This window comes from Triturus cristatus, chromosome 8 (assembly GCF_964204655.1).
Source record: "Triturus cristatus chromosome 8, aTriCri1.1, whole genome shotgun sequence".
Lineage (NCBI taxonomy): Eukaryota > Metazoa > Chordata > Amphibia > Caudata > Salamandridae > Triturus > Triturus cristatus.
This window is the reverse complement of record NC_140591.1, coordinates 1,073,353,045-1,073,369,812: the sequence shown is the minus strand read 5'-3', so window position 1 is coordinate 1,073,369,812 and position 16,768 is coordinate 1,073,353,045. Positions and strand designations below refer to the sequence as shown.

The following is a 16,768-nucleotide window of genomic DNA, read 5'->3' as shown; positions in this document are numbered from 1 at the left end:
GCCGCGGTTTCTATACTTATTCGTAAACATCCCGGTGGTGCTGACGATGGGTTTCTTTCAGAACATTCGTAGAGCTCTAATACGCTTGGTGTGGGGTGGTAAGACTGCGCACGTGAACTGGTCGACACTAACTAGCGGGTATGACCGGGGAGGCTTTGGAGCGCCAGATTTTTATGTCTACTATCTCAGTGCGCAGGCGCAATACATTTACTACTGGATGAGACCGCATGCGTACACTCCACACGTGGCGGTGGAGGAGGGAGACGCGCACCCGGTTCCGCTACATAGTATAATCACACGTCCGGCGTTTTTTATGCTAGCTGTGGTAAGCTCGTTGTAAACATTTGCAACATGAAAGTTTATGCATATTTATTCAGACGCATTGCACACACCACAATGATACAACACCACAATAAAATGACACAACAGCAATACTATAAAACAACTCAGAGCCCACCAACAGAACACCACAATGCAGGAGCGAAACCACAACACACGATGACAAGAACACACCAACGATACTGGAGATACATCATGTTACATCATGTCAACACAACAACACTGCTGCCCATCAGCCCGCTAGCATACCAACATAATAACAACCAAATACCCAAGGCAGCAAAATCAAACACTATAGAACAAAATATCACAAGACAACATCGCACCAAAACAAAAGAACTACATTCACTACATAACAACATAAAACAACAATACATTAGTACAGCAATTAAACTGTGTTGTCTTCTGTGATGTATTGTTGCAGTGTGTTATGTAGTTAGTGTGTTGTAATTGTGTTATATGTGTTTTCTGTTGTGCTGTGTTGCAGTGGTTTGTTCATAATGTAACTTTCTGATGTGTTGCTGTTTTGCTCTATTGGATTATTGGGCTGGTGTGTGGTGCACTGTGACATTAAGTTGTTGTGTTTTTACAGTATTGGTATTTTAGGGCTCAATTATGTGGAGGAAATACAACATAATAAAATACAAAGCTAAAGTAGTGACTCTACTCATTCATACAGGAGAATAGTATTGAAATAAAAGTAAAATCAGACATCAAAAGGGAGGTCTGGAACGCAAAAGCTATAAAAAGTAGTTAATCATTGTACTGGGTACGAGTACAAGCTATCTACAATTTTAACCATTACTTTTAGTGATGGGCATCAACCTTTTTATGGCTGTGGCAGAGAAACGCTCCTGTGTTGTTGATTTGTGTGGCAAGAATCATAAAAATAAGTGCCTCAAATACTGAGAGTTTGTTATTTGACTTTAGATCTTTTAGTTAGTACCGCCCCCTCATATCTACGAGATACTGGCAAAAACATTACACATGAGATAGCGATTCACTTTCCCAATTACGCAGGAAAAAGAGTTACTGATTTGCTTATCAGCCAATCCCCATGACGACACAGTACTCATGCGATGCAAACGCTTCAAGCGATAAAGCATATAACTGTAACAGACTTTCAGCAGATATCCTAGAAATGACAATGAGTCATAAAGAAGCGGTAGTTGTTTCCAACTTTTCACACTGCTAAGTGCATTGGTACTCTCTTCATAGCTCACATTTTTAACCTCTTTTCTGAAGGATTTTTAGGTCTGCCTTGATAGTGCAGCCGATGCCAGACTTTATGTGATCGAAAATGAGCTATCGGGAGTGCTATAGAGAATGGCACAGGGGGCAACGCCAACCAGTGGCGAGCCCCCAAGATAGGTGTGAGCCAGTTCGGACCGGCGGCGCCAATGGTGGTGCCGCAATTTCGAATTTTAGCGGGCGGAACACCCGCGATAGGTGATTGGCCAGTAGGCCGGTGTGGGTGAGGGGGATGCATGGACGGTCGTGGGGGCAGCCAGGCGAGGATTAAAGGGGAAGTACATCCCCACATAGTTACCTGGTTTTCCTCTCCTGGCTGCCTCAGACAACGTCGTTGCTGTGCCCGCGACATGGACCTTGCCACGCTGCTGCTCTGAACGCGGCGGTGAAGCTGCCTATTTTCCCACCCTCCCATTCCCTTAGACAGTCTTGTTCCTTTTTGGGGCGGGGAAGGAGTCATGTTTGGCCCCAAAACAGGTGGGCAACCCTGGCATCAGCAACTGAAGTGCAGGAATTCTGAAGTAGGAAGCCTCTGGCTTAAAACCGGGGCTGGGGTTGCCGTGGGGCTGTAGAGTAGGTGTTGGGACTCCCGCTATAGCGATTGTCCCTAGTTCTCACGGTACTCCATTACATGGCCCCTGAGGATGTCGGGGGATGGCGTCTGTGCCAGGCCATCCCCATTGGGTGCCAGGGAGGAATCCCTTCTTTAGTTAGCTCTGGCATGGTTATGGTGGGGGTCCAGTTTTCACGCTGGCCCACGCTCCCACTATCTTGAGGGGGCAGGTGAGTTCGCCTTGTGATATGCAACTTGCGGTATGGGGACCACAGTCCCAAATCATTTGGAATAGTCAATGTCATGGTGCCTGGGGGATGGCCAGCCATGACTCCTTTTGAGGACCTGTTGCTAGGAAAGGACAAGCATTAGTTCCCCTAATCAAGTCTTGTGATGTACATATTGTAAATGTTATGTGAAAGTTTGGATAATCAAATAATTTTGTTGATATAAAATGTTGTGTTAATGTTGATTGTAAAAAAAACGTCCGGAGAATGGTATATTCTCTTACGCAGTCCTGGTGTCTGCGTGTCTCTGTCTCCCTTAAAGGAATCCCCAATTGAGGGGAGAGATGATTTGGGTAGGTCTCCGGCCGGTCCCCCACCTGTGACTACGGTTAGTGATAGTGTAGGTGTTGGCTCATCTGAGCACAGCTTTTGATTTGTCAAAAGCTGTACGCTTACACAGAAAGAGTGCTTACCTCCAAACAGTTGTGATCATTTGTTTTGTCCAGCTGCTTGAGCAGGCTTTTAAAGAACTAAAGCTATTGCGGGGGGCGTGGCTTCGGAGCGAGGCGGAATGGCTGCCTCTTGAGGGAGCTCCGCAAGTCAGGTCCTTTATCCGGCAAATACCATCCGCAAATAACGCCTGTGCGACGCCAGGGTGCCATGGGACAGTAACAGAGAGTGGTGCAGTGCTGCGGAACTCCTGTTGTCCCGAAATTGCTTCCTATGCCGCTGTTCCGAGACGCTGTGGTGACGGTGCGCTGATCGGCAAAATGGCACCTGCCCGGGACCCGATCGCGAAGCTCCGGCGCTGCAACTGAGGAGGCGGTGTCGGGGCGGCCACGGCGTGGCTGCTGATGTGGAGACGACTGCCATCCCCGATTCTGGACTGCTGGGGCGCCGCTCTGCGGCTGGCGCGGTGCTAAAGCCAACTACACGCACGTGGGGCTGAGCAGCCGGAGACCGCGTTGGTGCGAGGGGCGCGCCCGGCGAGAGGACTCCGAGGGGCTCTCCCTGAGTTGCTGTCTGGTGCTGGGAAAATAGTGCCCGAATGCTGGGGACGCCGGGCCAGCGGACCAGCTGAACCTGCGGGGGTTGCGGAGCTGTGAGGCGAGGGTGCTAATGAGACCTGGCTGGACGTGACTGGAGGTGCCTTTGGAGCGGCGGACTGGAGCGATGCTGCTGGTACGGGTGCAGTAAGTGGGGATTGGGTGCTGGTTGTGCCTGGGGCGGGGTGGGTGGTGTAGCCCTGCCGGGTTACTCCAGGAGCTGGTAGTGGAGGTGCCTGGTGGGGTGTGGCGCTGCCTGGCCACCTCAGGAGTGAGCGCTCAGTACTTCTGCTGCATGCACTGGGGGTGCGCCGGCCTGACTCACTGTGGTGGGGGGGTGCCTGCCTGGGCGAGCTAGTGCACCAGCAGCCTGTTCATTTGGGCTGGTGGACGCTGGGCGCTGGGGGGGCCTCAACTCTGCAGGGGGAGAGGGCACGGTGTAGCCGTAGGCGTCCTGAATATGGTCACGCACACTGTGAACGGTCGCTGCGCGGTGCCCTGCTCCCTGCATGGGCGCTGAGCGGCGGTGTTCCCGAGCGGCGGAAGAGTGGCATGCTGGAGCCTTGTGTGGTCACTGCTATGACTGAACTTTGAAAGGAGTTGCGGAGTCCCCCTAAGCCATACCATAGGGCCTGAGTGTGGGGAAGGTGCATTCTGTGGCGGACTCACCTCGGACCGTCCAGGGCGTGCAAGGTGCGCAGCGAACGGTGGCCACTGGCTGGAGTCCGTTGGATTTAGTGGTCGACGCCAGATCTGGATGGACTGCTGAGGGGGCGTGCGATGGCTCTGCTGTCTGGTGGAGGGGTCTGCGGTGGTCGGGCCGGAGAACGAGGGTCACGGCCGGATACTGCTCAACTCTCTGCTGCCATCTCTGTCAACATGGGGAAATCTGACCCCAAGCAGCCCAAGCTGCACTTCGAAACCAAGCGAGCTACACGAACAACGGCCGTGGGGAGCGAACAGGCTGGTCTGCAGGGTGCACAGGGGATGGCGGAGGACACTGAAGATGCCACTAGAACTATCCTACTGGAGCGGCGCGCTGGCATGAAATCGATCGATAGTAAAAATAGATGCTCTAGCGACCAGACTGGATGTGGTCAAGAAGAAGGTGGAGAAGCATGAGCATCGGTTATATGTTCTGGAAAATAGACTTTCTGACAGGACTCGCAGGCTGAATCGCGAACTCAAATACTACAGATGGAGAAAGTTCTGGAAATCATACGTGCAAAGAACGAGGACTCGGAAGCGCGCTCCAGGCGCAATAATCTTAGCATTATTGGCCTGCCGGAGTCGACCGCCATATCCAAAATCGAGACTTTCATCGATGGGATGCTGCATGATCTATTTGGCCCAGTGCTGTCCCCTGTGATGATAGTGGAGAGGGCGCATCGCTCCTTGGGTCCCAAACCGAGGCTGGGGGCGCCCCCCCGCCCGATCATTGCACGCCTACTGAACTATGCTGATAGAGACACTATCCTCCGGGAGGCTAGGGCTAAGTCACCGGTCTCTTACAAGGGGGACATGCTGTCTTTTTTTCCGGATCACACCCCTGGAGTGCAGGCCGCCAGAAGGGAGTTTGTACCAACGAAAAAACTACTACAGGCGGCATCGGTGTCGTGTGCCATGGTCTACCCGGCAAAACTGAAAATAACGAATGAAGGGCAGGCACACTTCTTCACGGATGCAAAGTCGGCTCTAAAATTCGCAAAGCAGATTTGCAGATCAAAGCCTCGGCGTGAGGGGGCAGAGACTGCAGTGGCGAAATCGGGACTGGAGGAAACAGACTGAACTTGATGACATTGTTTCTAGTTTGATGGCGGTGATGGGGCCGTTTATTTTCCTACATGATGACAGCACTCATATATAAATGTTGTTTTGGTGATAATTAGGTGATGGGCAGGGGATGAAGGATGCATCCTGCAGGCTTTTGTTAATAGTTTCATAATGTTGCAGTCAATTACTGTTGTCCGGGGTTTTGGAAACTGGTGGCATATATTGTCTACGAGCACAGGCGGATTGTATTGTCTTAACCTGGCAACCTCACTTCGGTGGGAGTATTCGTTGCCGGACTGCTCCCCCTAGTGGGTATTCCCCAATGTTTGATGGGTCTGTTATGGGGGGGAGGTTGGGGTGGGGGATTGGTGTCAGTCTCAACCTAATTGGGAGGTTAGAGTGGGTGGAGAGTGGTGTGGGGGATGGGGGTGGTATGTGTTGTATTTTTTTTTTCTGTCAGTTTGCAGTTGGATGGACAGCGCTGTGTGCAACAGGTTAGGGTAAACGAAATTGCTGAGGGCGGCACCCCCCTATGGCCGCTCGAGTCTGTACTGGGCCGCATAGTTACTGTTCAGGATGGTAATGGGTGAGAGATTTCATATGTTGACTTGGAATGTTAGAGGCCTAAATTCACCTAAAAAAATAAGACATGTGCTGGCCTATTTGAATCGTCATTCTATCCACATAGCTTTGCTGCAAGAGACGCATCTGACACAACATACTGAGCGGAGCGTAGCAGGGAGATGGGAGGGTTTCAGGTTGGCGGCCTCATACTCGTCATATGCACGTGGCACGATGATCTTAATCAAGTGTGGGGTGGTATTTCAGCCAGTTCGTACATATGCGGACGATGCAGGAAGATGTGCTATGGTACAGGGCAAGTTGGGAGGTGTATTGGTCACTATAATTAACATGTACGGACCAGTGATGGATGACCCAGGATGTTTTGCTAGAATGTATGGTATATTGAGAACCTGGCCGGTGGCCACTGTCTTGTGGGGAGGCAACCTGAATACATATCTACATCCTGATTTAGATAAGTCCAATCCAATGTCTCATCGAACTCCTAAGATCGCCAGGAGCATTATCTGTGCCATGGAGGAATTTGGGCTGTGCGATGTGTGGAGAATGAGGAATCCATTAGCAAAAGAAGGGACACACACGACACCCTCGCACAATAGCTGGTCGAGATTAGACTACTGGTTGGTGGGAGAAGAGGCAATGGGCTGGGTGCGGGGAGTGGTGAACCTACCGCGTACACTGTCAGATCATAATCCCGTACAGCTGGATTTAGAAATCCCGACAGCCATGCGGCTCCCATTTACATGGCGTCTGCGTGCTGAAGCATTACTGGACCCCATATATGAGAACGCAGTTAGGGAGGCCATTGTACAGTACTTCTCCACCAATAAGGGTACAGTGGACGAGGCTTCAACGCTATGGGAAGCGTTCAAGGCGACAATCAGAGGAGTATGCATTGGGACCGCGGTAGGCATCCTTAGGGACATCAGGACACAGCTGCAAAACACTGAGAACGCCCTGCGTGAGTTGGAGAGTAGATATGCGGAGACTCCTACGGCGGAGGTGCTGGTCCGCATTAACGAGTTGGTTAAGGAATATGACAGAATAGCTGATACGGAAATAAAGTACTTATCACGCAGACACACGGCGCGCAGGTATGGGGAGGGAGGACGGCCTGGGCGCACGCTAGCGCTTAAGATTAAGGAGCGATCGGAACAGGCACATATTGATAAGATCACGGACGAAAATGGGACAGAACGCTATCACCCGCAGGCCATCACAGAACAATTTCGGAGCTTTTATGCGGAGTTGTACGCTTTTCAGGGGGGGGCGACGGAGGCCGAAATGGAGGACTATCTGGAAAATGTAGCATGTGCCTGGTTATCGAACGATCACGGGGAATATTTATGTATGCCCATTGATGAACAAGATATCAGGGCAGCAATTTCAACACTCTCTAACGGCAAAGCGCCGGGGCCTGACGGCCTTTCAGTGGAATTTTATAAGAAGTATGTAGATTTGCTTGCCCCACACTTGTTGGAGATATACGCCGAGGCGCATGAGGCCGGAAGGTTGCCACCTTCTCTGCGACAAGCACTGATAATAACGCTGCTCAAGAAGGACAAGTCTCCGGACAGATGCGATTCTTATCGCCCACTGTCTCTGATCAATATAGATGCGAAGATATTGGCTAAAATTTTAGCGACTAAACTACAACCTCTGATGCCGCAGTTGGTGCTACCTGACCAGCCAGGTTTCATTCCTGAGAGATCTACATCGCATAACCTTAGGACGGTCTTTTCCATGTTCCATATATTGGAGCCGAGCATGTCTGCGGCGGCTGTACTGTTAGACGCTGCGAAAGCGTTTGATTCCGTGGAGTGGAAGTACATGATGTTTGTTCTGAGGCGGATGGGATTCCCCCCATTATTTCTGCAATGGATAGCGGTGCTATACGCGGCTCCGACAGCTATGGTGCGAGTGGGTGGGTTGACCTCGGCTCCTATCATCATAGAGAGGGGTACGCGCCAGGGATGCCCATTATCACCACTACTGTTTGCTATAGTATTAGAGCCGCTGGCTTGCGCTATATGGCAGAGGCACAGGGAAACTGCATTACATTTTACATATCGCCCTGTGGCCATATCATTATACACGGACTTCATGGTGCTGTTTGTGCGTGACCCATCTCGCTTCTTGGCGCAGTTGTTGCGTGAATATGTACGCTTTGGCCACCTGTCAGGGCTCCTTATAAATTGGGATAAATCCATCATTATTCCGTTGATGGAATCCACTAAGCGGCCGGATGTGGAATTCCCGCTGATGTGGTCCGTCGATCCGGTTAAGTATCTTGGAGTATGGATCCATCGAGATCCATGTGTAGTGATCCGTGAAAATTATGGGAGAGCATACTCTAGGCTAGAACAACAAGTGGACGTGTGGGTTTCCTTGCCGATGCCTATTGCAGACCGCATTGCCTTAATTAAAATGGTGGTATTGCCGCGGTTTCTATACTTATTCGTAAACATGCCGGTGGTGCTGACGATGGGTTTCTTTCAGAACATTCGTAGAGCTCTAATACGCTTGGTGTGGGGTGGTAAGACTGCGCGTGTGAACTGGTCGACATTAACTAGCGGGTATGACCGGGGAGGCTTTGGAGTGCCAGATTTTTATGTCTACTATCTCAGTGCGCAGGCGCAATACATTTACTACTGGATGAGACCGCATGCGTACACTCCACACGTGGCGGTGGAGGAGGGAGATGCGCACCCGGTTCCGCTACATAGTATAATCACACATCGGGCGCGTGGAACTCCGAAAACCGAGATCAATGCTGTGGACACCACCATAGCGGCATGGCAGGCAATAGGGCGACTGGCGCGGAAGCTGCCATTATATGCTCCAGTCATGTACATTGAATATCATGCGGCGCTGTCGGTTACTCATGAGGCGCCCTCGATGCGTCTGGTCAGGGAGGCAGGCTTCCAGCGAATGCAGGACATATACCAGGACGGGTCATGTGTTACCACAGATTCTCTTCACTATATTAGCAATCAGTCACTACTATTTAGATTTGCAATACACAGATTGCGCCAGGCGCTTAGGGTACACTATACCACCTACCCTATGGAACCTCCCAAACTATTAACACTGCAGCTTGCCCTTACCACACCCACTAACAAGAAACTGATTTCCAGGTTATATAAGTCAATCAAGGGTGAAAGCACGAACAAACCGGACAAGAGCTTGGAACGCTGGAATACCTGTTTACCTGAACCAATTCGGGAGAAAGATTGGAAACATGTGTGTGAGTTGACAGGAACGCTTACCATGAATGGAAACTTGCGCATTATACACATTAAATATATACATCAGGTTTATTACACACCGGCACGGTTACATAGCTTTGGAATACGTGAGACGGATTGCTGCGTGAGATGTGGGCAGGGGAATGTGGATTTTTTGCATTTGGCGTGGGGGTGCAGCAAAGTGTACGAGTTCTGGGAAGTGGTGGTGAGAAATTTGAAGACTATGGGGGCAGTGGAACTCCGATGCGTGCCGAGTGTCTGCCTGCTTTGTTTTGTGCCGCATATTAAGGGAGCGAAAGGAAGATTTGTGAGATTAGCATTATTGTTAGCGGCGCTAAGAGTGGCGATTACGTGGGGAGGGAGACGAAGTCCGAAAGAGGAGCACTGGCTGAGGGACTTGGTGTATTGTAAGGACAATTTGGAAACATACGCGGAGGAGCTACCTGTGATTTCAAGGCCCAGAGATATATGGGAACCGTTACGTGTATTCTTATTGAACAGAGCGGCAGAGGCTGAGCATTAGGATGTATCTCAAATAGTTCAAATGATTTGGCGGGAGGGCTGGGGGGGTAATTGACAAGAAGACTGACATGCACTGCATTTCTCCAACTGTTAGAGTAACATTTGATTGGAATATTGGTGAGGGGTTTTTATTTTTTTTTGCTTTTCCTTTTTTGGGGGGATTGTGTGTTGATTAGTACATGAAGACGTGAACATACGACGAAGATGACGAGTGGGAACAACTGGCTGATTTATTTTAGTGTTGCTATGTATTCCTCTATGTGGACTGAGATATATTGTAATGATCTTTATTTGCTTTTTTGAAAAATTAAAATAAAATAAAAAAAAAAACCTAAAGCTATTGCGTTTGATCTTTAAGTCACACACATGCCACTGTGATGGATGGAGCTGGAGCTTTTAAGGTCACACAAATGCCACTGCCATGCAACTAAACAACTTGTCCTGAATTATTAGATAATTCTACTGTTTGGCCGTCTCTGGTTGCAATTTGTGAAAGCTCATGCTAAATAAGGCAGGTATTTTTTGGTTATGGTGGCAAGCCAATGACCAAGGCTGTTAATTAGATCCGTTTCTTTGAAAAGTTACAATAAAATCAGTAGACCTGAATTAATTATTGTGGCTGGGTATTAAAGCCTGCAGAGAGGATTTTGTTAAATAGATTTTCACAATTTACAGTAGCAGGCAAATGTTTAAGTGTTGGTTTTCCACTTTGACAAATTACGCACCATCATAATTACACTCTGATAATCCTTGTTAGGCTCTTTAAATACATCGAGTATTTTGCTTTGCCAATTGTAATGTTTATTACATTTCTAATTTTGTGCAGGCCCCCCTCGTTGAGGCTTATATGGCCCTGGAGACCACCACCCTCCAGGGCTGGCTCCTGCTATGTCCCAGGGTGCCCACCCCGGGACATAGCTATTTCCTGTGGCCTGGCGGGAGCTTTAACCGCTCCTGCCAAGCCACAGCAATCACTCTGCTTCCAACAAGCAAGGGCAGAGAAATGCTCTTGCTTGCTGGAAGTGGAGCAATCATCTGTTCCCCTGCCGTCTGTCAAGCGAACAGGCAAACAGACAAATTACTTTCAGACACAGGGAGCTAGCTGCATGTTTAGCAGCTCCCTGTATCTGAAAGCAATGCTGGCTCCAGCAGGAGGCACGTAGTGGGCATGGACCACAGGGGCCTTCATGCACCCCCATGGTCTCAATACAGACTGGGGGCACCCAGAGAAACATGACCAGGCCTGGGGGGATTGGGTCCCCAGGGCCCAAATCGGCCCGGATAGGGGGGCCGCGCAGCCTCCCTCTTTCTAAATGGTCAAGAACTGGGGAATGGGGTCTCCGGGGCCGAAATTGGCCCAGGGAAGGGGACCGTGCGGCCACCTCCCCACTGCAAAATGGCCAGGCCCCGGGGGATGGGGTCCCAAGGGTCGAAATCGGCCCAAGAGGGGGACCGAGCAGCCCCCCTCCCTTATTATTATTTTATTTTTTTAATCAGCGGGCCCCGGGGTAAGGGGGCCACGGGGCCAAAATCAGCCAGGAAACGGGGTCGACTCCCCTCAATTTATATATTTTTTAAAACACTATCCCCCGTGGGAAGTTTTTTGGCCTCGAAGGACCCATAGCATCCAAGGAAACTTCATCCCCAAACCAGTAGTGCACCAGGAGGCGTGTTTGCAGAGTGATGGAGAAAGGGGGCGAGGCTCCAGTGACCTCTCAGCAATCCTGTTGTGTGGGTCTTACTGGAGGTAACAGGAGGAGTAGTTGCCCGCAAGGACCCTCAGGAGCCTAGGGGACTTTATTCCCAACTAGTAGTGCACCAGGAGGTCGCAATTTCCAATGTACAAAAGTGTCTGAGACACTGTTAGCGATTCCCAATGCGGTCGAAAAGTGCATGCCTCATGAATATTAATAGGGCTGTCGCAATTTGCGACCCCATTGGGAATGGCGCGCACCCCCAGGGATGGTAGACTGCTGGGGTCAGCAAACCTCCATGTCTGGGACTGCTTTTAAATAAAGCAGGTATTTTTTAAATGATGCCCGTTTCCTTAAAGGAAAATGAGATGCATTTAAGAAGAAAAAAAAGGAACTTTTCAGTTTCATTTTTTAAGGGCAGGCAGTGGTCCCTGGGACCACTGCCTGCCCTTACAAAATGTTTGTGCATGCATTCCCAAATGGGAAGGGGTACCCTGGGGACCCCTTACCGTTTGTGAGTGCTTTACCACCCTCTTGAAGAGGCCCAGAATCACAAAAAGGCATTTCCCTGGACCTGCATCTACTTTCCTGCCAAATTTGGTGTAATTGGTTCAGCATTTCGGGCTGTTGGCATGCCTAAAGTTCCTATGGGAATTACCATACGGAAAATGCGTTTTGGGGCCTCCCTTTTTCTTGGCACCCGCTTGACGGATCACCGCAACATTTTCAAGATAGCAGCTAGAGTGAGCATCGTATTAGATTTAAAAATTTGTCGAGGATTCATCAAATGATGCCAAAGTTATTGGCAAATCAAAAAACGCTCTTCCTATGGAAACTACATCCTACCTTTAACTACCTGCTGTACACATGTGGCACTTCAGGATCCTCACCACATAGCACACCTTTTCCGCAACAGACAAATCTGGCTCTCTATCAACCTATAGACTGTCTGTAATGCCATGGGGCTGCTTCACTGACGTGTACCCTGCCTTTCCTGGAAGCACACACTACAGATACACGTTGTTTGGTTGCTGGGGATTTCTGTGACATGTGACTTATTGGTAAGTAACAACACCTCACACTGGTTCTGCATTTGTATCGGGGTGGCATGTCAAACATAAGTAATAATCACTACAACAAAATACACACACCACATTTAGGTAGGCATGATATAGACAGATAAGACACACTGTTGTTAAAAAAAATCATGTCTTTTTTGCAGGTCATGCGGGGTATGCTCCCCATCTTTCCAGACCCTACAGACATCCATGCACAGTATCTTAGCAGAGGTAGCCGTCAGTCACATGTTGTCGAGTACATGCGACTGACGACGTCCACAGGATAGAGATACTGATACACGCATACAATACCAGAATATATCAGGATTGCTGGATACATAGGAACTGTGTTTAAGGATGCCGCAGGATACAGACACCCTTTGTGGGTTGGAATTATCACCACAGAAATACATTTCATACTGAGACGACTTAGCCTTGGAAAAGACGCAGGTCTAATTCCCATGTATGCGACGAAACACGTGTCGGCTGTTTCACTGTTTGAAGATCTACAGAATAAAGGAGAAAAGAAAACCGAGAGAATCTGAATTCTTCTGTATAAATTGTGCTTATTTTATGCACTGTTAATCATTCTCACAAATCTTTGACGTGCGCTGGGGAGTTTTAGTTCATTCTGTAGACTTAGGCTAAAAATTTGGGGAGGTTTGTGGTTCTCCTCACCTTGCAGCACCGCCACCCAAATAGGTAACTTCAGGATAATTGCTGTGTGGATTTCTCCTGAGAGGCGCCAGTGAACCTAGAAAACAAACCACTTTTCGGACTTTCTTGCTTTACTATATCCTGCTTTGCACCAAAACGTATGGGCTTGCACTGTCCCATTCCAGACACTCCCCCTTTTTTATAACTGAACAGAAAGTTGGTGCAAAATGGGTTTGGCACTGCTCAAGGGTCCAACTTTCAGAGCAGAATAGCTTTTGCAAATGAAGGTTAATTATCAAAGCTGTTTGCACCAATTTATGCCACTATGTGTTACTAGCGTGAAAGCTCAAATGTTCAATGGGTCTGGGCTAAAGACGTCTTTCACACTTATAGCTTATTGCATCATATTTCCACTCAAGACTATGGATGCAGAAATTTTTCCCCACAATTTGTGTTTTCCTAATCTGTGCACAATGGCATTGTCGAAGAGAATAAAAGAGATATAACTGTGAATGCACCACTGCCAAGGAAAGATCAATTGGACTTTGAAAACAATGTGGAGGAGAGGAACTCAATTTTCTGTGATGTATATCTTCTGCTGAACCATTTGTACTGTGAGATAAATATATATTGGGATATAAATTGCAATTTTCAGGTAGGTGCCCTTAAGTGAAAAACTTCACAAACCTTTCCACAAAAAACTTGCACCAAGGGCGTGTTCTCGTTTAGGCCTCTGGGGCTACACACCTCTGAAATTCCCACACATTTACCTGACAAAATATTAAATACATCCATTTATTTAGAGACACGATCTTATCTCTAAAAAAATCGATGTATTTAAGTCTGGGCTGTCTGTCCTGCGCTGCCTGCCCCACCTCGCTCTGGAGCAGGAGAGGGAAGCCAGGCAGTAAATCAAATGTCAGCACTGTGCCACACAATGCAGGGCTTACCTTTCTAAAGCCCTGAATTGCCATTGTAGTCTATGGTGGTATCCACTGTAGACTAATGATGGTTTCATACGCCGGAGTCTGCAGCCCTGCAGTGAAGCCAGACGTCCGTCATTCACAGGCATAGATCCCACCCTTTCCCATTTGTCACACAGTCGGACTGGATGAAAGCACGTATGATATGGTGCCTTGTCCTCGGTAATGGTAAGTGTTATAATGCTAATCTTGTGTTATGTAAATTGTGCTTAGGATCCTGGTCAAGAAACCTCCCCACTGTGACACCCCAGGCCCTGGATGTAGGTTGCCGGCCCCTTTAGAAGTGGAGCTGTCATATTTGTTCACCCACAAAATCGATCCAAAAGACGAGCCGGGATTCTGTTCCCTTGCAAAGTTGATCCAACTATCTGAGTCAAGCACAAAGGGAGAAATATCTGCTTTTAGTAAAGACAGATATCTGCTGTATAGCAGTAAAAGGGATGTATGTCGTTACAACGCACACTTTTACAACGCATGCACTTACAACGCATTTTTTACAACGCACAATCCATTACCACGCATAACATTACAACGCAGGACACTACAACGCATTTTTAAAAACTACCTTTACAACGCATTTCCATTACAACACATACTACCTTTACAACGCATACCATTACAACGCATAATATTAAATTGCATTTAAGGTAAGTATTAGATAGTATAGGGGTAAAAATTACTATTCTAACTCCAGGGGGTGCAACAGTAGGGTAAGTGTTGGATAGTATAGGGTTACAAATTACTATTCTAACTCCAGTGGGTGCAACAGTAGGGTAAATGTTGGATAGTATAGGGGTAAAAATTACTATTCTAACTCCAAGGGGTGTAACAGTAGGGTAAGTGTTGGATAGTATAGGGGTAAAAATTACTATTCTAACTCCAGGGGGTGCAACAGTAGGGTAAGTGTTGGATAGTATAGGGGTAAAAATTACTATTCTAACTCCAGGGGGTGCAACAGTAGGGTAAGTGTTGGATAGTATAGGGGTAAAAATTACTATTCTAACTCCAGGGGGTGCAACAGTAGGGTAAGTGTTGGATAGTATAGGGGTAAAAATTACTATTCTAACTCCAGGGGGTGCAACAGTAGGGAAAGTGTTGGATAGTATAGGGGTAAAAATTACTATTCTAACTCCAGGGGGTGCAACAGTAGGGTAAGTGTTGGATAGTATAGGGGTAAAAATTACTATATTATGCGTTGTAATGGTATGCGTTGTAAAGGTAGTATGCGTTGTAATGGAATGCGTTGTAAAGGTAGTTTTTAAAAATGCGTTGTAGTGTCATGCGTTGTAATGTCATGCGTTGTAATGGATTGTGCGTTGTAAAAAATGCGTTGTAAGTGTAGTGCGTTGTAAAAGTTGCGTTGTAAAGGTTGTTCCCCCAGTAAAAGTGGCCCCTTCTTCATGCCCTTAACAATAATGCCAAAAACCTGGATTGATTTACAAACTATGTATCATAAAAACGTTAAAGTAATGCATGTCAGTGATTTAGTTCCTCTCCTATTTCACATGTTTTACTTAACTTTGCATTCCCCAAGAGTGTTAGCTATTCATTATGCTGTGTTTCTGTATTTTTTTTCATTTTGTGCATCTTATTACTTTTGCATAGTGCATATTTTGAGTTGTGACAGGTGTTTATGAGGAGCTTTGATTGAGAGCCCTGGCGGTGAGGCTCAAGGCAAACCAAAGTGCCTGTCAGTGGTTGGGTCTCTCTGCAGAGTACAGAAAATGGTCATGTATTCCAGTTGCAATTGAATTTCTGTGTAAATGTGTGTGAAGAGGGTACACAGATGTCAAAATATTTACAAGGCAAAAGCAGAAGGAAATAAAGTGCTTAAATGTGAGTGAGTGCAGTGTATGTTTGCAGGTGATGAATTGAGGGCGATGTGAGGAAGTGCATTTGGGGAAGAGTGAAAAGAGGGTGCTGAAGAGGAAAGAGAGGCAGTTGAAGCTGTGCAGATGGATGAGATGTGCAGAGAAAAAGGGCATACATATCTAACATAAAGCGCACATAACCAATACTCCTTCCACAGACCTCAATAATATTGAATTCACAGAATTTCACAATTGAAACATTTCCAATATTAAGTATTTATAGCAAATCATTGTTGTTACTAATTTATCTTAACCCCTTCCCTGCGGGGGGTGGGGGGGGGCCGTGGCGCCGCTGTGCTCGTGACGAGCTCAGCTCGTCATGACTCACAGTGGAGCTGTGCTCATGACGAGCTGAGCTCGTCACGACCCCGCCCACCGATTAATTCTACCGCACAGGCGGGGAATTAATTGCGCGTGGGCGGCTCGCGGCTGTTACGACGAGCTCAGCTCATCATGAGCACAGCTCCACTGTGACTCATGACGAGCTGAGCTTATCATGAGCACTCAACGAGTTAAACAGCTCACAACCACTGACAAAGTCAATCGTTCTGACAGGTTGTAGGTACATGCCATTTGTTGTGTGATATATCTGGATGCAATAACATCTCACAGAGAAACCAAAATACCGGTCAAGTGGCCCACTTCTTTCATCCCACTTTTTATCCCACTTAAACACCTTTCTGCACATATTTCAATATGACTGTTTGCAGCCAGCAGCTGTGGGTGCTTCCAGAAACCTAGTTAGAGCATTTTCCTCCAAAGTTGATGCCATGTGCAGTGCAAGACACTGGGCAAGCACAAACTTTAAAGGGCTGAAGTTGTTGCGCTGTACAATATGCACATTACAGTGACTGTTCGACATATTAGTGCAGTAAGATATGGGGCAGTTTTTAATGTGTTTAATATTTCAAGACTATACATTCCCACTGCTTTATAAACCTTGCTTTCTCACTAAGTTCATTTG

At 47.7% G+C, this 16,768-nt stretch overlaps 1 protein-coding gene across 5 annotated transcripts in view; it reads left to right on the top strand.

Moving 5' to 3' along the window:
* Positions 1–16,768, top strand: part of FHL2 (four and a half LIM domains 2) — a 338,242-nt gene that overhangs the window by 264,951 nt on the left and 56,523 nt on the right. The window lies entirely within an intron of this gene.